The 24,208-nt window shown below is 37.4% G+C and overlaps 1 protein-coding gene and 1 long non-coding RNA gene across 9 annotated transcripts in view; one reads left to right on the forward strand and one right to left on the reverse strand.

Moving 5' to 3' along the window:
• The window catches only part of CDH18 (cadherin 18), a 656,995-nt gene that overhangs the window by 234,402 nt on the left and 398,385 nt on the right, over nucleotides 1-24,208 (reverse strand). Inside the window, exon 1 of one of the 8 annotated variants that reach the window (XM_034411913.3) lies at nucleotides 15,452-15,805. The exons of 6 other annotated variants lie outside the window; for them this stretch is intronic. The gene's annotated coding sequence lies outside the window, so the exon portion shown is untranslated. Of the gene's footprint in view, nucleotides 1-15,451; nucleotides 15,806-24,208 lie in introns of those variants that run through there. One more of the 8 variants, XM_087890249.1, reaches the window with a different exon arrangement.
• LOC117662477 (uncharacterized) overlaps nucleotides 14,383-24,208 on the forward strand; it is a 110,356-nt gene continuing 100,530 nt past the window's right edge. Inside the window, exons 1-3 of the long non-coding RNA XR_015733251.1 lie at nucleotides 14,383-15,166; nucleotides 19,087-19,155; nucleotides 21,765-21,856. This is a non-coding gene — a long non-coding RNA (uncharacterized LOC117662477). The remainder of the gene's footprint in view (nucleotides 15,167-19,086; nucleotides 19,156-21,764; nucleotides 21,857-24,208) is intronic.

The raw sequence follows: 24,208 nt of genomic DNA on the forward strand, positions 1-24,208 counted from the left end.
GAAAAATGGAATGAACAATTGAAAGTTATACATAAATGCCAATAAATAAAAGAACAAGTAGATAAATTTGTGTACCTTGATAGGTGGTTTACCAAAGGTAATAAAATGGATGAAGAAATTTTAAGATGTGCAAATGCTAGTAAAAGAATTATAGATAGTTTGTGGTCTATTACAAGGAGAAAACAGCAATCATAATTCTTTTGCTTATTACTCAGTACTCTTTTAAACAAAATGTTATATATGCATGTATCCTATTTAATAGAAAGATTGAATAGGATCAGAAACACATTCAGCTGAAAATGCTTATAAAACTGTGAGTTGAATACATAGTAATAAATAGGGCAGAATTTGTATGAGAGTGTAAATATTTTTTTAAAAAAAGTTCCCAAAGGCATTACTATTCAATAATGAATCAATAAAATGTAAAACTTCATAAAACTCTATCACTCAGTTTAGGCAATAAGCAAACTGCTGTGATGTTGTGGCACGATGAAAAAAACTCTGTGGGCCACACAATGGCAAGAATAGGTTGCATGCCAAAACTTTCATACTGTCACATTTTAAAAGAAGCGGGGATCTTTTTAGGTCTGCCATTGAACTGGAGATGAAGCATACGAAGCAGCAACAATTCTATCTAAATACTCTTCTGTGAAGGGAAATAATAAGTTCTAATAGCAACTTGAGTGCTGCTTCTATTTACTGAGGGTTTTCTGTTACCATAAGAGGACTTCAAACATATTATGGGATGTTTCGTTTGAACAGACAATCAAAAGCAGCAGAACTATTTGTAACTTCTTGAGAGTTAGCAACCCAAGCAAAACTAAATCATCAAAAGAGAAAATAATGGAACAGAAAAGAAAAAAGAAAGGCCATTATTTGAAAGACTTCTTTACCTCGTTCCATTCTGTTTCCAAGGGACACTTAAAAACAAAATATCTCTGCATTTTGCTTGTGAAATAGAAACTAAGTTCTCATACCCTTTGTAGACAGAGTTGTTAAAAGAAAAACAACAACACACAATCTGGTTAAGAAATATTAAAATATCAACCTCATATAGCTTTTGGGAGGCAGCTTGCTAGTATTATTTTTGAGAGCTCTCAAGCTTAATAGCAATAGCACTTAGATTTATATATTGTTTCATATATATTATTTACAACACTCTCTGAGCAGTACAGAAATATTAGCATATTGCCCCCAACAATCTGGGTCCTCATTTTACCCACCCGAGAAGGATAGAATGCTGAGTCACCCTTGAGCCAGTCAGGATCGAACTCCTGGCAGTTGGCAGAGTTAGCCTGCAATACTGCATTCTAAGCACTGCTCCACCACAGCTGGTATTTTGCGCTCCCTACACATATACAATCAGTGTCTTTGGAGTTCTAGGCACAGCTGTTGATGCTAGGTAGGCACTTGGTCCTGTATCAGCCAAATGAAACTTCCATGTGATGGAACCCTTTTACTGTTACGAAAAGAACAGGGGTATGTTTCATAAAACAGCTTCTATGTGCATCTTTGCACATGGACATTTCTGCCCTGCACAGCCAAGCCATTAAGTGTTGTTTTGAGGACAATCTGGGGAAAAGAAAGAATTCTTGTGAAAGTGAATAGGCATTGTTCTCATTGTTAGGCACTTTTGGTACATCATTCCTCAACCAAATCAAAGGCAAGAATTGGCCCATCTCGTTTATTAGATGTATATGTTATATTAAATAGATTAGATAGACTATAGATAGATTAGATAGATTAGATTTTTGCATGTTCAGCATTAAAATCTGAAGAGTTTCCCAACTGGTAGACTTCGTATAACACTCTTCTACAATGAGAGATATTGCACTATCACAACTATTGATTTACTGTCACAACCGATTGTTATTGAAAGGGGATAATGCATCCTCAATTGTGCCTAGAACTGCTGCAGTCTTTCCTGTAAGTGGCTCTTTATCTTTAAAAACTAAATGACAGGCAGATGTTCAAAAAGTGCAAATTTCTCCATATTTCCCATATATAATTGGGGGGAAGGTGTGCTTTATTTTTGCATATCAATCAGCTGTCTGAAAAAAAAAATCACCTGGAGGAAAAACAGGGGCAACCTTAACTGTACTTCACAGAATAAATATTCTTAAGATATTTAAATGGAAAGAAATTCTAGCCATATGAAAGCAGTAGCTGTGTTCTAGTTCAAAACATCCATTCAAAGTTTTCAAGGCAAACAGAGACACTAGGAGTATGTTTTCCAAATAATAATATATTTATAAATAGTGTGTTGTAAATCAGTTAAAGTACAAAGAAGAAAGTCAAAATGAAATATTTTCTATATTATTTTAGTACTTTCCTTTTCCCTTTTTGTATTCATAAATAACAATACAGTGAAGACTTGAGACTAAGCTCAAAGATTTATACTGTTTTTTCCTATCATAAAAATAACTCAATGTACTTTGCCTACTATGGTCATCTTTTATTGAAATTATACCAATTAATTATATAGGTTTAATAGTTTTCTTTGTTCTAATTTCATACCAGTCTTTTTTTTAGTATATAAGAAAATACAGAAGGGTAGTTCTTGACTTATGATCACAATAAGAACTCAAAAATGTGTTATTAAGTGGTGTGGTCATTAAGTGAGCCATCATGTAACCAAACTAATTTTAAGACTTTTTTTCACCATGGTTGTTAGGCACCATGGTCATTAAATGAAACATCATGTAACCACAGTTTATGCCATTCCCTGACACTTTGCTTGTCACTTTGCAGCCAGTAGGGAAAGTGGCAAATGGCAAACATATAACTGCGAGACAACAGAGTCAAAAATATGCAACTGTTGCCAAGAACCCAAACCATGATGACATGTCCATGAGGGACACTGTGATGGTCATAAATGCATAGACAGATGATAAGTCTTTTTTTTTTTTTCAAAATTTGTTGCTAAATGATTGGTCATTAAGCAAGGACTTTTGGAACGTAAGCACATCTTCATTAAAACCTATTAGCAGATCTGCCTCAAGGTTCTACCAAGAGCCTTGGTAGTACAGTGGTCTAAGGCACCCTGTTATTAAGCTGGTTATTAAGACCAGCTGCCTGCAATTACTGCAAGTTCGAATCTCGCCAAGGCTCAAGGTTGACTCAGCCTTCCATCCTTTCTAAGGTAGGTAAATTGAGGACCCAGTTGTGGGGGCAATAAGCTGACTTTGTATAAATATACAAAAGGATGAAGGCTATTGCTGAGCACATTGTAAGCCGCCCTGAGTCTCCGGAGAAGGGCGGCATATAAATCAATTTTTTTTAAAAAAAGGTTCATCTAAGGAGGAAAGGAAACATGACCACTCCATCGACAGGTGACATCTATTAGCTTCTTTCCTTAATTATATTTAGTTTTAAAGATACTTTTAATTTTTTTAAAAAATGGGAGATGATATGCCCCAAGAAAACTATCGGGTTCAAGTTGCACCTATATAAACTAGAGCTGTTTTGAAAATCAGGAGAAGTTTCATTGGCATTCTTTGAAAATAAAGAAGAAGAAAAAAGCTTGAAGAGTTTGTTTCCCAGTGATTGCTTTGGACCTGTATGTACTTTCCAGGAAGAAAGAGTAGGGTACTAAAGGAGATGGCAAGGGATGACTTCACCTGTTTCCTTTCTAGTAAATGGATGCTTTTGGGGTACCTCTGCCCAAAGTGAGAGCAATTTTGTAAACAGATAAAGGTACCTCCTTCCTTGACACACTCAGAAAAGTCCAAAAAAGCCACTACCTTTAAAAGACAATCCCAATTCTAAACCTAGCTGCAAGGAAATCTGATCCAAAAGAAAAGCTACTGTAAACCTATTAAACTGGAGGGAATTATTATACATCAACAACTCAAAGAATTGCTGCTTTAATTTAAGAGCTGTAAATGCAAGCAGTCCATTCTTTTAGATGGAAAGCCACACACTGCTCTGCTGTATAAACTTCCTTTTGATTCTACTTTTCTTGTAAGGTGTCAGTCAGGATCAGAGCTAAGCTGCTAAGTTGTAATAATGTTCTGAGTGTTTAGCTGGCCAAGAGCAAATGCAAAAACTGTAGGAAAATCAATTTATTAAATACACCAAGAAAGCTGTGGGACTGAACTGTGAATGGAAGATAATGAAAGGTGACAATGCACAGACTTTGGGAAGTCCAATGTAGCTTTATATCAAGCAACAGAAAAAGAGACCAGATTATTGCTCGTTAGGTATGTCACTGAGAAATCTATGAACTTGAGAAAGTTATTTATTATGCATTTCTTAATTTAAGCAAAATGCATAATTTAAATAAGCTTTAGTGTGCCAAGTATGATTATATCAGTCTATGTCAAAGTAAAGAATGCATGTGAATAAAGGATAGAAAAATAGTTCAGCTTTGGATAGGCAGTATAAATAAGGATGTGTGATTAGTTCTGTCTAAACCCTTGATCAAGGATGTATAATTAATTATTTAATTCATTTCTGGATTAGTGTACATATGATCCCAAATTAGCTGGGAATATGCACATACATATATTTTTGTAATGCAGATAAATTGTATTGTTGGCTGAGAACCCGAATGATTTGCAATTAATATTGCACTGCACAATGCAAAGAGGAATTTAGATTTGAGAACATGTGGTTAAGACGACTAAAATGCACATTACATTATAAATTGAAAGAGAATCTTTATAAAATGATGTACCATTAGTGTGAAGGGACATGGTGGCTCAGTGGCTAAGATGCTGAGCTTGTTGATCAAAAGGTTGGCAGTTCAGCAGTTCAAATCCCTAGTGCCACTTAATGGGGGTGAGCTCCTGTTACTTGTCCCAACTTCTGCCAACCTAGCAGTTCAAAAGCACGTAAAAAATGTAAGTAGAAAAATAGGGACCACCTTTGGTGGGAAGGTAACAGTGTTCCGTGCGCCTTTGGCGTTTAGTCATGCTGGCCACATGATCATGGAGATGTCTTCAGACAGCGCTGGCTCTTTGGCTTTGAAACAGAGATGAGCACTGCCCCCTAGAGTCAGGAATGACTAGCACATATGTGCGAGGGGAACCTTTACCTTTACCTACCATTAGTGTTTGACAGAATAAAATGAACATCCCAAGTTACAAATAGTAAAAAAAAAAAGCAAGTAGATTAATTTGCTTAACTTTTTATAATATTTGCTAAGATAAGCAAAAGTTGATAAAATGGTATCTTGATAGGAATTGTTGAAAGAAGTAGAAATAGCTGTACTTCTGCCAACTTTGTTATATGGAAATGAGAGGTCAATATGTCAAGAGAAGCAGAAAAGTAAATTGAATGCAATGGAAACAGTTTCTCTGATGAAGAAATAAAAAAAAAAAAGAACAGCTCAGGAACATATAGATGCTAGGTGAATATGGACAGAATGGAAGTCAGCAAACAATATGGAATAAGTACAGTTTTATTATACAGAGAAACTTAAATTAATAACACAAATATATGAAGTCAGAGTAAATGAATCCAAAGGAAGGAGAAATCCAAGACCATTATAATTGAATGGAGTTAATGAGATCTTCAATAAGAGAACAGTGAGAAATTAAAACAACAAAAGACAATGTATGAAGCAGAATATGGAGGATGCAAGAATAGTTTGTAAGGACAGAAAGGTAACAGTATACAAAGTATAGTGAATGATTTTGCAATGCACCAGTTTTAGCCACATTTCCTTCTTCTGTTTTCTCTCATCTCATCCCTTTAGGTTTTCATTATTATAATTATTTTCAGCTTAACATTTCTTACCCCTTTTCTGTACCCTGCATAATATTGCTTACCTCAAGAGAATAACAAGGCAGACATGTTTGAGTGTTATTTTTATTTTGCTAGCAGCAATTTTCAAACTAACATAGTGAGATAGCATTTCCTAAATGTCAGTTCTATCTGCAAAACCACTTAATGGTATGGGATTCCATGGAACAAAGACTTAAAACAGAAGAGGCAGAATAGTTCAAGCCTACTCCTGGCTGGAAAGGAGCATATCCACTTTGCAACTGTGAGATGTAACTTTTGAAGCAATTGCATGAATATTGCAAATTGCATCTCTGCTTTAATGTCCCGTGCAAAGTCGCTCTTTCCAAGTTTCATACAGCATTTATATTTTTCTAGTACCTGGAATAAATTCAGACCTTTTCTTTTGCCTTTATATGTTCCAGAAATTCAGTTGATAAATATAGCTTTCAACTCTTTCGTATACTGAATCTGGCAGCTACTTTTTCCATATCTATTGCTTTTGGATACTGTCATTTGTGAGTTCTGGAAATCCTTTAGCACCAGTAACAATTTCTAAGTTTCATCTTAACTTCCAATTAGCGTGGGCATAAATTACTGGAGGTACAATGGACAATACAATAATGGTAGGGAAGCATAAGCACCTCTGACTGCCTTATTTCTGCAATTACAGTGCTATTAATGTAAGAACAAGTCGTTAATAGGCTAGGTCAGAGAGAAGGGCAGTATCACATAATAATGGAAATGTGTAACTGCAACAACCAAATAAATAAATGTCTAAATCAGGTTGCAATACTTGTTATCTCAATAGCACCTTTGTAGAAAGTAATACATCGTGTGGTAGGTTTCCCTAATAATTTCCCAGAACTATCCTCTTAATTTCAATCTGATAATGGTCACTCCACCTCTCTTTGGTTACAAAGTGGTAACCAAATCGCTCTCCGAGCTGCCCAAATTTTCTCCCTTTTTTCTGACTCTCTTCTTCCTTTTTATTTTCTTTTTCAAGAACTGCAACTCTATTCAAGGTCAATCACAGGTCATGTCAGGAGCTCTTGGGAAATGCAGCTCCTTATCTCAGCAGTCCCATTACACTAGACACCCTTTCGTTCCCTGCTTAATAAATCCCATTAGCTTTGTTAATGGATAATGTTTCAGCTCAAATAAAGCAATCTATTTTTCCTATTACACGCTCTCCTAGAAAGGCTGGGTAACAGAACAAAAAATCACCGTTCATGTAAGTACATACTTTGACTCTTGCGTCGATTGAGATGGCATTTATTTCTATTCTGTCCTTCACATTCTGATCCAGCAAAAGCAGCCATCAGAAGAAAACAAAGTGGAGTAGACTAGATTTATTGAATTTATCAAATACTATTCTTTTCACTATATCAAAACCAGGCTTTGATCAGATTCAAAAATCAACATGGTATAGAAAAACAGGTGAATACTTAGCTTATGAATATAAAAACTGAAGGATCAAAATTGTTTCTATTAGGCAGACTGCCTGTAGAAGGAATTATGAATATAGTAGCTTTCCTCCATTATCTGCAACAAATACATGGCATTCAAATACATTACCAAGATTTTACATTGAAGAGGTTTCATTTAGTTAACATTCTATGGCTAGATTCAGAAGGTTTTGTCCTAATTATCTGAGCTGTGAAACAAGGCCATTAATTATAAAAAGGGTTGCAATCTACCTGAGGAAATCCCAAGAAATACAGAAGAATATCTATTAAATACTGTGCTACCAAAGAGATATTTCTCTCTGTTGTAGGTCTGCTTTGTGATACGGCATCAGTCAAGACAGAGATGCATACAATTGCCTAGGGATTTTCACTATAAATAAAGATTTGTTTACAAACCATAGAGTTACTTCTAGAATTATGATACTATTGTTTTATAACGTTTCTAATTTTACCTTCTGTTCTACCTTATCTCTAAGTCTGTACTCGCTACTTCTTTCTTTGTTGCTCTTATTCTTTAACTTTTCTCCTTCTTGAAATTTCCCTAATCCATATTGCTCCAGTCACTTCTGTGGCTTCCAGTTGGTAGGTATGGGAAACAAGATCAAAGTTGTCACTGCTCTGTCTCTTGAAGGTTACAGAAGCTTCAGGCCTTCCAAGTGACATGTGGTAGTGATTGCTGCTCTGGTCTCCCTCTGGCTTGGCTTCAACTTTGTCAAACCTAGGCTCTGAAGGGACCAACATCTGAGTTTTCATTACTTGCCAAACCTGAGCTCAAGTCCGTTAGCACTTGGCATCTGGTTCAAAACTTTCCCAAACTCCTTGACTCTAATAAAGTTCCCCTCCATGTCTCTTAATTTTGATAATGCCTGGGTTAGTTGGATTTGCAGAGCTGTTTGGAGAGGTTCATTTGATTTGGGCTGTCTTGTCCATCCTGTCACTCTCCATCTCCATTCTTTAGCTCTTCTGGCAATCTTTTATTCTCATATTTTCTACCACTGCCACCACATTTCCCGCTTCAGTTAGACCTTTACTTAAAAGGCTGACTTTATGAAGAGTGAAGCTTTTAAAGCAAAATAAGGGAGGGAGGAGTACAGATATTATGTTATCACATGTTGGTCCTTATACTTTCTCTTCACCAAAACCAACTCCAATTTTTAAAAGACTGACTCCACAGTTATTTATTCATTTTTATTTTATCTGGCTTTTTTCATATACAACTCAAGATGGCAAACATATCAATGCTCCTTCCTCATCTTATTTTCCCTACAACTTTGCAAGCTAAGTTGGTTTGAGAGTGACTGGCCAAAAGTCACCCAGCTGGCTTTTCATGCCAAAGGTAGATCTAGAACTCACAGTCCCCTGGTTTCTAGGTCAGACCTCATTCATTCATTCATTCATTCATTCATTCTACCCTTTACTTAGGAGTCAAAATTGAACATATAGTATTACCTCTTTTTACAACAACTTTGTAAGAAACTTAATTAACTCAAACTCACTCCTTTGGTTCAAGATGGATTAAGTTGGACCTGCCCACTCCTAGACCAATACAATGTTCTAGATGACTAACAACATGAAAAGGATCAGAAATGCAGTACATATACTCTATCAAAATATTAACCAAAACTTAGTTGTACCTAATCCTCAAACCAAATAGTAAGTCATTTTACAAGCACCAAAATTAACATACTTCACAGACAACTGTTTCCTTGCAACACTGTTTCTTATTTATGTTTCTCCTGCAAAAAAAAAATGGGGAATATATCAAGTGGAGGTTCCCACAGTTATTAAACAAATGTATACTGGACCCAGATAAATGTAATACAGTTGTTGTTGTTGTTGTTATCTTCCTTGAGAAGGAAGGAAGGAAGGAAGGAAGGAAGGAAGGAAGGAAGGAAGGAAGGAAGGAAGGAAGGAAGGAAGGAAGGAAGTCAGTCTGTTTTAACTGGAAGTAATCAAAGATATTTAGAGTCCTGAGTACAGCAAGAATTGTGGGGTGGGGTGGGATCACCCCAAAATTACATTTACCTGCCCCAAACTAAAAAAAATAATCTCCCAAATTCTTTCTACCACCAAAATAGTGAATAGTCAATGAAACTAAATGAATAATAATTCCATTAACACAAGTCTATTGACGAAATGCAATTGCTTCATTTTGCCTCACAGTAGCTATTACAAAATTCTGAACTTGGACCTGGAATGTTTGCTTTATAAACTAAAAGCATCCAAATGAACCACAGAAACTCTAATAAACAAAGAAAGCACATCCTGGCTTTCCAAGTATCTACATAATAATGTCATGTTAGTACATTGATATAACAGATCAATGTTGTGATGCGGCTTGTACATATCATATTCTGTTGCACAGTTGAAAGAGAATTTTATAGACGCAGACATGTTTTGTGTGTGTGTGTGTGTGTGTTTCTGGAGATATTTTATAATGCCCAATCATCATAAAGTATTATTATGTAGTGGAACATTTACAACTTTAAATCTAAAAGGACAGCCTCATAGATTTGCAGGATAATCCTATGGCTGCTGAACTGGAAGCGAGTTTTACTCTATTTTGTAGGCTTACAGCTGAATAAACATGAAGTGGACTGCAATTGTAATCCGTATTAGGCTGTAACTTAAACAGCCTACAATACAGTAAGCTCCAATGAACATAATGATACACATACTTCAGAGTTTACACCTGTACAACTATACATGAACGCTATTTTCTCTCATGACTGTAAATTTTTCTGTTGGATAAACTGGCCAATATGTGTCTTGCTGTGGTGCTGCTCAGATGCTTGAAATTTATTTTCTCCTTGTAAGTTACGGTTTTATACTTGGAAGAGTCAGCAGTTCGAGTTGCTAATGCTATATATCAATGTTTTAAAATGTTGTATTCCAATCAAGCAAATTTTCTCTTGCCATTGAGCAATCTATGGAAAGTATTTTCAGTGTACATTAGAATTTCTTCTGCTTACCTATATATGCTTGATCATGCACAAACTGTTCAAGCAAGCACACATTTTTCACTTCAACCCAAAAAGTTAAAAAAAAAAACTTCACTATTGCCCTCTTCTTAAAATAGTTCATTCAACATTAAAAGAAATTGGGCATTTATTTTCGTAAAAATTTAACTCTTCCACACTTGCTGACCAGACAGGCCCCAATTCCACACACTATCAACAATCACTTTGAAATGTGTGGTATATAAATCATAAAATCCAGCACTCACTCACTCACTCACTCACTCACTCACTCAATCAATCAATCAATCAAAGAGCTGGAGTATGACACTGATTGTTTTTCCTATTTCTAGCCAGGCTTACTTGACAGAGACTATGCTTATTATCCATATTTCCCTTTGCATATCTCACTTTGTTCAACACTCATTTGAACAAACTCATCTCAACAACTCCTCTGTATCGCCAGACCACAAGCATTTCCACATGAGGATTATGCATCAGATTGAATGTAGTTTCAGAACCCTGTGTTTCCACAAGGTCAGCAATGTTACAAGAGCTTGGCTGGTTGACTTCTGGATCAGTTGAAACAGCTGTGACAACTTTATTTATATTTAAATTTTCTAGGCACCCAATTCCAACAAGTCTGAGTGATTTTAACTTACACAAAAAGTAAAATAAAATCCAAAAATCTTGGGTAATCCAAAGGAAATAACAACCAATTCTCTCCCCTGTGCATGGAGAGAAGAACAACAAAAGGCCCCTCAATTACTCTAACGAAAGGATTGGGAGGAAAGGATGTTTTTAAATCCTCTGTATTTGTGTCAGTGCAACGAATGCCACAAAACTATTTATTTGTTAAATACTAAAAAAAAAAAAAAATCATTTATTAAATGAATACTACTATTTATAATACTACAAAACTATGTAGTCAGCCTAACAATTACCTGAACCCAGGGGGTGCTATTCAGCAGGTTCTGACAGGTTCTGGAGAACCGGTAGCGGAAATTTTGAATAGTTCAGAGAACTGGCAAATACCACCTCTGGCTGGTAGAGTGGGGAGGGAATGGGGATTTTGCAGTATCCTTTCCCTGGAGTGGGGTGGGAATGGGGATTTTGCAGTATCCTGCTCCTGGAGGGGGGTGGGAATGGAGATTTTGCAGTATCTTTCTCCTGGAATGGGGTGGGAATAGAGATTTTGCAGTATCCTTCCCCTACTATGCCCACCAAGCCACGCCCACAGAATCGGTAGTAAAAAAAATGAATTCCACCACTGCCTGAACCTCACATTTACACACAACACACACATGTATGTATGCATATACGAATGTATATTGGTGGGTTCTACTTTCTCTCCTCAATGCTCAGCTCTTTCCATTAAACTCTTGGGGTGAGCCGTTTTTCTCAATAATTAAATGGAAATGTCCTACTAGTTTGACGAAGCCACCATGGCTATCATCAACAAGCCAACTTTCACTCAGTACAAGCAAAGACTCATGTACTTTGGACAAAAGGAAGGAAGGAAGGAAGGAAGGAGGGAGGGAGGGAGGGAGGGAGGGAAGAAAGGAAGGAAGGAAGGAAGGAAGGAAGGAAGGAAGGAAGGAAGGAAGGAAGGAAGGAAGGAAGGAAGGACAATGCTTGGCAAAGTTGTGAAAAGAAAAAAGGGAAGATAATGGAAAAAAATGGATGGCTCAAGGGAACCAAATGAACATCCTTGGAAAATTGTCATTAAGAACAGGATGAGATACATGGCATTTGTTCAAATTTATCAGCCGCCAGTCAAACTCAACTCAGTGATATATAATTAACTTATCTCTTGTTTAATACTCAAAAGAGTGCACCATGACTTGATCAGAGAGCCACTGACTATGAGATTTGAAGCTATTTTTTCCCCCAACCTCTTCACTTCTAAAATGAGACCTTCTTCTCACATACCTCGATGAAATGAGTTAAAACCTAGAAGTGGCAGAGGGACTGCATCTCATTTTATGATTCCTCCTGTGATGTATATAATGGTGCAGATGGCTTATTTGCTTGCCTCTTTGATTTCACAGTAACCCAGAGAAGCATACAAATTCTTAACTTTCAAATGCCAGATGACTGAATAACGGTTAATGAAATGCACTGGGTTTTTTTTGTTTTTTTTTTTGCCATTTTGTTTTCATCATGTTTTTATTTTATAATCCAAAATTGGTAATTTTAACAGTTTTTGTTATTATGCATGCCACCCAGTAACTATGTGTGATGGGTAGCTATACAAATGTGATTAAATAAATAAGTGAACCTTTATGCCTTTCCCTATTACAATCTATTAATATAAGCAGACATTGTACTTTATTATTAACAAAGTAGGAATATTTTCTCATTTTCCTAAATGTTTATGGGTTGTAATGTAACATTTGTGAAAGCTTATTCAGAGTAATTCACCATAATTACATCTTCTTTTTGATTCATCTTCAACAATGTTAGAGTTTATATCAACAGTTTTGACAGTTCTGATCACTGATCAGAAGTTTCATGTCATCTTTACAAAGTGATAATCAGATAGGAGCTGAAAGTACTAATTTGTTCAACAAACATGGAGAAGACCATTCCACAGTTACATCTTAACTTCTATCTATGCGAAAGATCACTCAAGGATAGCCTTCTCAATTACAACGAGTCACTCCATTAATCTACATGCTTGTATTCTCCAATGATGCACAATAGAGGAGACCTTTTTAGTCATGGCATCCAATTTTAGAATACTGGTTTGCTTAATGTCTGCCTTTGGAAATACAACTGGAAAGGTTTTAAGATATCATTCTGATGGTATCACTGTATCTTCTTTTTGTTTTTTAAAGGATTTGTTAAATAATATTTTACACTGTTAGTTTTCCTGAAAGCATAACGACAAAAAGTTGGTAGAAATAATTTTAAAAATAGTAAAACAAAATGATCCAAGGTCTGATGTTAAATCAAATATTAATGTAATGATAAGGTCATTTTGCGGTCTTAAAATACCCGTCATTATTAAGTTACTAAAAAATCCACTGATGTTCAAGTCTACCAAGTCTGCCCGTTCTTTATGGAAGGAAACTGAAAAGTTTACATCAAAATGAAATATTGAAAATATTTTTCCCCTGCACACAGAAATGTATGTTTACAAACATTATTAATAGTTTTGTTACAACTGTAGCAAACTAAAATATATCATCTTAATGGAGTTTCAAAATAATGAATTTCCACCTATGAAAAGGATTGATGCATATTGTGTGTGTGTGCTTCAGTAGTAATTCATATTTTTCAAGTTAAAATAAAAAAAGATAATCAGGTTTTCATTGCATCTTGTGATAATAGGTACTTCACCACATAATGCTTTTTTTTTTTTACTTCTAAGCAAATCTAACTGACTTCAGTGAGACTTTCTTCAAGGTAAGTATGCGGTGACTTGCAGCTCCAAGAAAAATATTGCCACCACTAGCATGCTTAATAGAACTCACATTACTGGTACAGTTGTGAGAATCCAATGTATAGATGACAAACAAGAAGAAGAACATTGAGAAATGTCACTGGGTTATCACCAGCAGAGTGAAATCTATACCTGCAATATTATTACTAGCAATCACTTCACATATCCCTTGTAAAGAGGGGGAAGGAGGGAGGAAGGAAGGAATCTAGACAGATTGTTGCAACATAGTGCTGGATGCTGATAGATCCAGCCTTGAGATAAATTTCTAGATATATAGCCAAGCTTTCTAAAAGTGAATAGAACGTCTATTCAATCATGTTTACACCTTGTGTAGCACTCTGATTAGTAACTGAATTTAAGACAGCCACTTCGTTAAAATTAAAGAAAATGTATTACCAAGCAATTATTTTTAACTTGAACATACAACCAGCAAAGTTAAGCCCTATTACCTTCCAATGCTTAGAAAAAGAAAAAGTAAGTAGAGGCTTGAATGTCATTCACTGAACTCAGTGGAACTGAAATATATTTAAATTTAGCTCGATTGAACCCAGATCATTCTTACTTCCTTAAACTGTAAATCACCGCTTTATGATTTCACATACAGGTTAGGAAAAGGAAGGTAGTACTCTGATGCTGCTCATTGCAAATTCCTGCTCAACACCTTCATGTGGAATACACTATAATTATATACAGACACAAAATAATCCTTCCAGTATGCACGATGCTTCTTTAAGACTGGCAATTTAGAAAGAACACAGCTGGCCCCTTTTCCAGTCCAAGACACTCAACTGAGAAGGGTATTAGGAGCTAAAAGATTGTCGGACATCCTTGCTTGTCTCTGTCTGTCTGTCTGCCTGTCTGCCTGTCTGTCTCTCCGGTGCCTTCTAATTATTTCCGCAACCCCTCACAGTTCCCCTTCCCAGTCTTGCACGTATCCTCTTTTTTTTTTTTTTTTTTCTCCCTGTGGCAAAAATGGGGCAGGCTTCTAACTGCATCTCATTTCCTTTCCCAATGTCCTTCTCTATCCGGGAGAAGTAAAAAGGCAGAGAAAGTTTGAAAGCGTTAGGAAGAAGGCGCTCCCGGCAGCCATCCTCCTTCGCTGCATTTTTAAGGGCAGGGGAAGGAATTGGAGGGGGGGGGGAAGAAAAAGAAAAGATCAGCACCCGGGAAAGCAAGATCAATGGGGACTCAGGGAGGCTGCGTTTCCATGCACGGACCGGACAAACCTCCGCTTTTTCCTAGTGGCAACTCCGCAATTGCGCCCTCTTCTCCTTCTCGGATCTGACTGACAGCCCCACTCCACGGGGTGCACGACCCCTCTCCCCTCCCCAGGATGAGGAGCGGCATCAAGGTTTGCCGCTGACATTCACGAGTGGGGTGTGGGGTGGGTGGAGAAAGGAAGGTAAAAATGCATGCAGGCGCAACCCAGCACCCGGGCGAGGATGTTCCCCTTCCTATCCGTCCTCCTCCTCCTTTTTTTTTTTTTTTTTTCTTTTAACTGGTAGCTTGCACTAAAAACATTCTGGGCTCAGCAAAACCACCGCAACCGAGGGGAAGTCGCAAGGGTAAGGCTCTCTGGCGAAAAGGCAAAAAGAAGAGGCGAAAAGGGAGGAGGAGAAGGGAAGACACACCACGGCCGTGCAAAAATTGCAAGTCGCCGATGCCCCGACCTCAAAGCAATCTCTCTCTCTCTCTCTCTCTCTGGCACTGCAAAGGGCTGTGTAAACGGCAGCCTCCCGTTTGCCCCGCCGCGGGAAGAATGCATAGATTCCGGGGGGGGGTTGAGAGGGGGTCGGGGGTGTTGAGAGGAGGTAGGGGGGAGGAAGGGTCGTTTCATTTCAAAGCCTTACCTTAGCTGGCGTGCCCTAACTGGTGACAGGGAACTTTAAGGGCTATAAGAGAAGAGGAGGAAGAAAAAAGAGAGAGAGAGAGAGAGAGAGGGAGAGAGGGAGGGAGAGAGAAACGGAGGGGTGGAGTGTGAGGGTGATGAGGAAAGAAAAGGCGACTTGTATCCCCCTATAGGCGCAGCCTTGCTCCCCGTCCAGGGAGAGAGAGCGCGAGATCGAGAGGCGCACTGGATCCCAAGCTCTGGGTTACCTCCAAAAGCAAAGCAAAAAAAAAAAAAAAAAGCTCCTAAGCTGCTGGCTCGCTTTTTGCTTTCTGCGGCTCGGGAAAGCGGCGCTGATTGGCCGCCGCCGCCTGTCTGTTTGATTCTCGCCGAGCCACACAAGCCTTCTCTTCGCCCTCCCCTTTCCTCATCCCAGCTAGGAGACCCCTCGCGTGGTGCGGCCGGGGGTTTGCAGGTTGGCGGAACTGGGCGACCCTCGCTTTAGCCTTTTCCACGGCCGCTGAAATTAGAAGGAAGCGACGGCTTCGTCAGCCAGTCAGTTCAGCCAAATGAGAGAGAGAGAAAAAAATATAAGCTTAGACATACTTTATATTTATTCTGAGGGGTGAAGGCATCAAGTGCGGGAGGAATTGGCCAGGAAGAAAGCACACGTTAAGGAAACCTACTCCTGTTTTTGGAACAATTTCCAGAGAGACTCCCCAGCAAATGTTAAGCGAAGTAGCCACCAGTCTTGCAGGGATAAAAGCCAGAACGTTTACTTCTGAAATAATAATAATTTAAACAACAACAAAAAAATGTGCTGGAAAGAGTGGAATGCCTTAGAGATAAATGGGGATCATGTTTAAGAATTGTAACCCATGAAAATATTATATTTTCATCTACCCTTTTGCTCTGCAAAACCATTTGGAAGAAAGGACAGAAGAGTCTGGGTCTTTCCCTCAGCAATATGTCAAACCATATGTCCTTTCATATAGCACCATACCTTTACTATGGTATTCGCTTCCATAGGCCGTAAGCCATTTGGACATATTTGGACCCAATAACCCCCTTAAGAATTCAACCCTTGAGTTGGAAATAAGGCCGGGGATGCACTTCAGAAAGGTTTCTTCTGTTCCTTTTCCATCAAGCTATGTCCCCTGAGGCTTTAGTTGACAGGCCAGGGCATGCTTTCTTCCAGAAGCAATACTAAGTGGGAAAGCCTATTTATGATTTCTGTATAAGACAGAAAGAATCTTTGCTTTCATGATCTTGGAAATTTTCAGAGTGAGTTTTATAATAAGATAACTTGGGCAATTATATCTAAAAAAAAACCCTGAATGAAAAAAAAAAACCCTGAGTGAAAGCAGAACAATAATACCCTGTTTCCCCCAAAATAAGCATCCCCTGATAATAAGCCCAATCAGGTTTTTGAGTGCATGGCAATAAGGCCAAGCGCTTATTTCAGGGTTCAAAAAAATATAAGATGGGGTCTTATTTTGGGGGAAACACGGTATGCATTGCAAAAGTCTTCGCTAGGTGAATAGGACCAGTCAAACAAACAAACAGATTGTGAAGGTTTTAAGAAAAACAGTTGCAGAAAGAAACAAATCTTTTGTATGATAACAAATACTTCTTTAAAGGGGATTTGTTTGCCCAGTGTGCAAAAGGCATCTTGTACAGCATCAGGCAAGATTCCCTGGAGAGATCACAGCATAAAGCAGTGGCACAACAGGGCAAGTCTTTTATAGACCTCCTCAGCCTTAAGGCTGAATCCAAAACTATACCCTCTTTCTTTAGAGTTGCTGCATTTGTAGGAGACATTGCAGTTTTTTCGCTAGAAGGACAAAACAGGGAAAAATGCCCATAATTGGGTCTATCTGGCAGGAGGACTGGAACAACATCATTCTCAGCCATTTTCTTTTGCAGAACCGTTTTCCAAGTACAATCATGACAATGTATCAACCAGCAGAAAATGCCCATCCTTGATTTATATGTAATTGTTATTTGTGTATTTATTTTTCTCTGGGAAGAAGTGTTTACAAGAGGACTTTTTTTTTAAAGAGTATTTAAAACATTTAAAAACAGTAAAATTGTAATGCTTATAAACAATAAATGCCCCAAACAAACCAACATCTCAGTTTAAAAAAAAATAAAAGAGCAAAAAAATAAAAGTTAGAGTGGTCCAAGGTAAGTAGACATGTCTTTAATGCGGAAAAAGTACCATAATTAGAATGCTGTCAATCAGAAGGACCTACCTGGTCACCACACTAAAAACTGAAAGCATATGCAGCCCACCCCTCCAGCTGATTTTAATGTATGAATTAATAGTATTGGAAAGACAGTCTTTTAAATACATGTAGGGCTTTATAGACCATTGTTATTGCCTTAAATTGGGCACAGTAGCTCTCAGGAAACTTTTTCATGATTGTTGTTATGAGATCATGTGTAGCTGTTCCACTCACTAATCAACCTCCAACATTCTAAACCAGTTGCAATTTATGGACAGTTTTATTTATTTATTGGTTTGATTTATATGCCACCCTTCTCTGGAGACTCAGGGTGGCTTACAATGCGTTAAGCAATAGCCTTCATACTTTTGTATATACCTGCTTAGTATATACACCGCCCCCTAAGCGGTGTTCTTTTTTTATATACAAAGTCAGCTTATTACCCCCACAATCCGGGTCCTCATTTTACCTACCTCGAAAGGATGGAAGGCTGAGTCGACCTTGAGCCTGGTGAGATTTGAACTTGCAGTAATTGCAGGCAGCTGGTGCCACTTAACTGCACTTTAGTCTGCTGCGCCACCAAGGCTCTTGAGTTTTCAGGAATAGCCCCACACAGAGTGCACTACAGTAATCTAGTCAAGAGATGACTTGGTCAAAATATGGGTGTAGTAGTCCTAGACTCATATCTGAGTTCAACCTTTCAAATTTGACCCCAAATTTGATGTCTCTTCCATTGATTTGCAGGGTGAGAAGGTAGGAAATTGTTCAGGATTTTTTTCATTCTTTGGGCAGGTTCATGCAAGATTTTTTTTTTCTTCCTGTCATCTCTCTGTATTTAAAGGAACCAACTGGTTAGGTTTTAACTATCATTTCCATGTATGGGGGGAGGGGGGGAGAGGAGAGATAGAGAAACCAATTTAGGTTTTTAAAACATAAATAAGCAGCAGCACTTTCACTGATATTTGGAACTGGTTCATTAGCCATGTATTAAGAACTAGTGAAATATGTAGCTATTGCTGGTCCAGATCTGTTTCCCTTAAGAGCATTTTATGTTCTGGTAAAACATCTGCTGAGCAAAGGCTGAGTATATGTATTCAATTTTGGATAGCACATTATTCATGTGAGTTTCAGGCCTTAATGCTTTTGCCTACACACTTTTTAAAAAGTTAGGCTTTCCAAATGGAGGGGAACTGCCAAAAAAATACCTTATGATACCATTACCATACATCACTGGCTTGACTACAAAACAGTTACCTATCCTTAATTTGTAGTTTACCCTGTTTGCAATGCATCCTTTTAATACCTCACAACCTACCTATAACTGAAGTATTTGCATATGTGTTCTTTTTATGTGGAAAGCATCCATTGTGCTATAACTGAGTGGATCCAGTTTGCTGTTAATCATTTTCTTTCCTTCTATCTTTCTCAGCATTATGGACTTCTTAAGGGGATTGGGTCATCACCTGTGTCCAAAAGACACAATTCATCTGTGCCTTAGGTGAGACCTGTGGATGGATTTATTCTATATGTTCCGATTGTTTATTTTTTAGCTGTTCGTGGGGTTCTCCAACACTAAAGTTCAAAAGTGTCATTGTTTAACTTTTCTTTTACATTTATAGATAGATAGATAGATAGATAGATAGATAGATAGATAGATAGATAGATAGATGGATGGATGGATGGATGGATGGATGGATGGATGGATGGATGGATGGATGGATGGATGGATGGATGGATGGATGGATGGATGGATGGATGGGTGGGTGGGTGGGTGGGTGGTTGGGTGGGTGGATGGATGGATGGGTGGGTGGGTAGGTAGATAGATAGATAGATAGATAGATAGATAGATAGATAGATAGATAGATAGATAGATTTTAAAGAACAATTGTAAGAACTAATACAAACTAAAGTATAAACTTTATTTTTCCTTCTACAGCCTCATAGGGAAAACTAATACCTACTCGGTTTTGATCTTTGAAAGTATACATATATTATGGCATTTGAATATCTTTTACAAGCCCTTGATTGCTACTTCACAAAGTGCTAATGTATGCCATATTTTTTGATTGCTGTTTCCTTTACTATTGACAGTTGATTCTATAAATGGCCAAAGCTATCTACCACTTCAGGAACTTTACTGTCAATTCTAAGGCTGGCTGCTGTGCTTGCTGTCATGAGTTTGGTCTTCTTTATATTTAATCTTATTTATTTAATCTTTAGATTGAATTTTTATATTACGTTCCTTGATTTCATTACTAGATTTTGCAGATTGCTTGTATTTTCAGCTATTGGAGTAGTATCATCAGTATAGTGCAAAGTATTGATGTCACTAGGAGTCGGGGTATACAGATTTAATAAATAAACGTTTCTTACTCCAATTTTAAATGACACTCATCTTCTAATCTAGCATCCCTCAATATATATTCAGCATATAGGTCAAATAAACAAGGAGAAAGTATTTAACCTTGTCTCAGTCATTTGCAAACTTGCAACCAGTCTATTTCGCTAGGTTCTGTTTATTCTGTAGCTTCCTACAGAATAAACTTTGCATACATTTAATATGATGATACTGAGAATTTCTGGGATTCCTGCTTTCTATTGACATGGGTAAAATCATTAAGGCCTTTCTGCAGCCAATGAAGCACATATCGACTTGTTTTGGGTATTCTTTTCCTTTCTTAATTATTCACCATGCATCATCAATAATGTCTTTTGCTCCTTGGTGTTTTCTAAAATCAGCTAGAGCATCTGGCCTCTCCCTTTCCATGTAGTGCTCTAATCTCCATTGAATGATCCTCAGCATTATTTTGCTAGATTGTGAAATTAAGAATAGGATACGGTAGTTTGCATATTATACTTTAAGTCTTTCCTTGATGTTTATATATAGACTGATCCATTTCCAGTCTGTTGATTACTGTGTCATTCTTGGTTTGCTGGAATAGTTTGATTAGAAACTTTACTGCTTCCTCTTCTGTTACCTGCCATATTTCTATAGATATTCTATCATTTCCTGTAGCTATCAAACTTGCTAATGCCCAGAATGCTGATAGGACTTCAATATCTACTACTAGAGATTCCTAAGAAATCTCTTTTAAGATACCTTGAATGTTGACATCTCTACTATTCAGAATTTCAGTATCCTCCTTCCATCTTGTTTGATCTTTCTTGAATCTGTTAATATCTGTTTATCAGTGTCCTTTAGTGTACTATTTCAAGGTTGGACCTTCCTTTTGAGTTCATAAATCTTTTGAAAGGCTTTCCTTATTTTTCTATCTCTGTTTCCATTGTCAGATCTTTACAATTGTTGTATAATATTGTTTCTTGTCTCTTCTATCAGCTCTCTGAAATTCTCTGTTAAGTTCTTGCTTTACATCTTTGGCTTTGGCTTTTGTTTGTGACAATTTTTATCTTCTGCTGTGACATCTTTTGTTTCTTCTATTTCTTGATCGTTGGCAAGCTTTTTTTCACACTGATCTTTAACAATTTCTTTGATTTCATTTCATAGTTTCTCTGATTCCTTATAAATGAGATTCGGGACTTCAGAGTGATTCCTGATGTTTTCCTTCACAAAGATGGCTGTATGTTCAAGATCATACTGTGGGAACTGATTAGCTTTGTTCTTCCATTTTACCTTAATTTGCAAGTTGCATATGAATAGTTCATTAGTTGTTCCACAATCAGCACTTGGCCATATCTTTGATGCTACAGTTTTGCTCCTCCTTTTAGCAATAGTCAATTTGAATTCTATATAGTTCATATGTTGAGGCCCATGTATACAGATACCATTTTGGTTGTTTGATGACCATATTAGCTATGAAAAAATCTGTTTATTTTTATTTCCTAGATCATACTATCCAATTCTATTTTCCTTAACTATTTTCAGCTTTGGAATTTCAGAGCCATTCCATCGACAGGCAGTATTTTGCATACCCTGACTATCAGACTGAATTTGGCCACAGGATTCATTGACCTCCTCTTTTTCTGCAACAGTGTTTAGAGCATACACTAGAATAACTTATCATATTTAAGACTTGACAGTTAATTTAAGTTATTTGGCCATTGATTACATTACATGTATCATCACTATATTCATTCTTGTTCTTCCAGAAATATTTGGTCCAGTGTGCAGGCCTAATAACCAGACCAGATAGGTGGAAAGGATTAAGAATTTGATTTGCAAATTGAAAGGCTGCCTAGAAGTAAGTTCCAAAGTGAGTACACTCCTGCTTGGAATGGACCTCATTATATTCAATTTTGAATGATGTACATCACTATAATTAACCAATCATGAAAAAGCATGTTACATTCTCAATAGTCACAATAACATAGTTGAAGTAGAGGTTAGAAGGTACACTAACACGCTTACCTTCTCAACAGCAATCCCGCACTGACCATTCCTTAGTAACTCAGGACCAGAGTCTTATCAATTAACTTAATAAGCAGGCATTCATAAGTAAGAAGGCAGATGGTTTGGTTTTATCTAGTGCTATCATCTATGCCTAACAAGCAAGGCTAACTAACAGTCAAGGCACATCCAATAGATAGAAGACGTCATAGACATTTCTATATACTAAATAATAAGTAATACATGAATTAAGTGATTTATTAATATGTGAATAAAAATATGAATTGGAATAGGTAAAATAGGCTGTCACATCATTCTTTCTGATTATGAAAGCAACTCTATTCCTTCTTTGTTTTTATTGTGTTCTAAATATAGAACATTCTGACTGACAATGTTGAATTCCAGTCTGTTTCAATTTGCAGATGCCTAAAATGTCAGTGCATGGTCAGTTTATTTCATTTTTCACTGTAGATGAAATTTTCCATATTCATTCTCTTTATGTTCTCCTCCCTAATTTAATTTAATTTTTCAAATGTGTAGGTCACCCAGTTCTAAATGAGTCTGGACATAATTCTATCTACAGTTTTGGATTTCTTCCCTCCATGGTAACATCAGCTTTCCCAAAGGCTTTAATCTAGCTGCAACATAAACACTATAAGAACTCCAAAAGATGCTCAGCATTTTACGAGTAGTATGTTGAGTGCCATCTGACCTGACGGGACTATCATCTGACATTATATTGTCAATCACTTTATCTTATCTATCCATGTGGTTTTCTTAATAATATATAGCAGTGGTTTACCACTGCTTTCTCACAAGTGCAGCATGAATAATGCCTTTGCTGTTGTTGCTAAAGCAGTCATTAGCTTTTTTCTGTGTTACAACTTCCTGATACAGGTTCCTACTTGCTTTTACTGGGCAGCTGAGATGAACTTCTCGCCTTGGGTGACTCGACTAGAGTTCCATACTCTTGTACACGCCTGACACCGTTTTTTGTGCTCATCCCTCATCAGTATGAGACAACTTAGCAGGACATGGGGAAGAGAGGGAACTTGGTAGAGAAAATAATTTTGGATGAAAATAAATGATGGGAAAAGTACTTTTGTAAGTATTCTTGAAATTAGAGTTAGGAATATCTTTATGGAAGGAAGTAAAGGTCAAAAGAACAGAGTGGAGGAAAAGAGGAAGTAAGCATAGAAGTAGAAAAACAAGGCTGAGGAAAGAGTTTGAAGAAAGTAAAGATTACCTTGATGATTTTCAGCTGGGAAAAGCAGGCTCAGATTGTAACACTCAAAAGTGACTGGTGGCCGCAGTTTAGTGGTGTCAGAAAAGGAATGAAATTAGCCAGATCTGAGACTTACCATGTTGTGCCATAGAAGAATATCATGAAGCTATGCCAGTACTCAAGAGAAAGCCTTCTGGTAGTTGTGGCTGCATTAGCCAGGTCAGACGTGGGTTTCAGCAGGTTCTGACCAGTTCTGTAGAACCGGTAGTGGAAATTTTGAGTAGTTTGGAGAACCAGTAGTAAAAATTCTGACTGGCCCCACCCCCATCTATTCTCTGCCTCCCAAGTCCCAACTTGGGAGGAGGAAATGGGGATTTTTCAGTAACTTTCCCCTGGATTGGGGAGGGAATTAAAATTTTACAGTATCCTTCCCCTGCCATGCCCAACCAAGCCATGCCCACCAAGCCACGCCCACCAAATCATTCTATGCCCATCAAGCCACACCCACAGAACAGTAGTAAAAAAAATTGAAATCCACCACTGAGCCAGTTGTATTAGAATTGGCAATTGTTAGAAGGGCAGTAATTTGTAGGAAACTCACTAGAAAAACAGGTTATGGGCCAGCAACTGCAGACTGGAAACAAGACATTGAAGAATAACGAGAACTTTGTTTCCAAAGCAGAGATGTGGAGAAATGGAATTGCTAATGGAAGAGAAGAGATGGATGGCATGAATTGGTCTGGCCTTTAAAATATAGTGTGATGGACCAGATTGGTGGAATTAGTGAAGGAGCTCATGTTATGAACAACTTGCCAGGTCAGAAGAGGATAATAATGGATTGAATTTTCTGGAGGAGTGAGATGTCAGGTGTGACAGCCACTTATCAGATTTTGGTGAGGACAATTTCTATGATGCTGAGAGGAAATGGAAAGAATTGTTAGTTGATGAAGGGATGTGTGTATGGTTATAATTGTGGTTGGA

This window comes from Pantherophis guttatus, chromosome 3, assembly GCF_059756535.1.
Source record: "Pantherophis guttatus breed Tessera chromosome 3, ASM5975653v1, whole genome shotgun sequence".
In the NCBI taxonomy this organism is placed as follows: Eukaryota; Metazoa; Chordata; class Lepidosauria; order Squamata; family Colubridae; genus Pantherophis; species Pantherophis guttatus.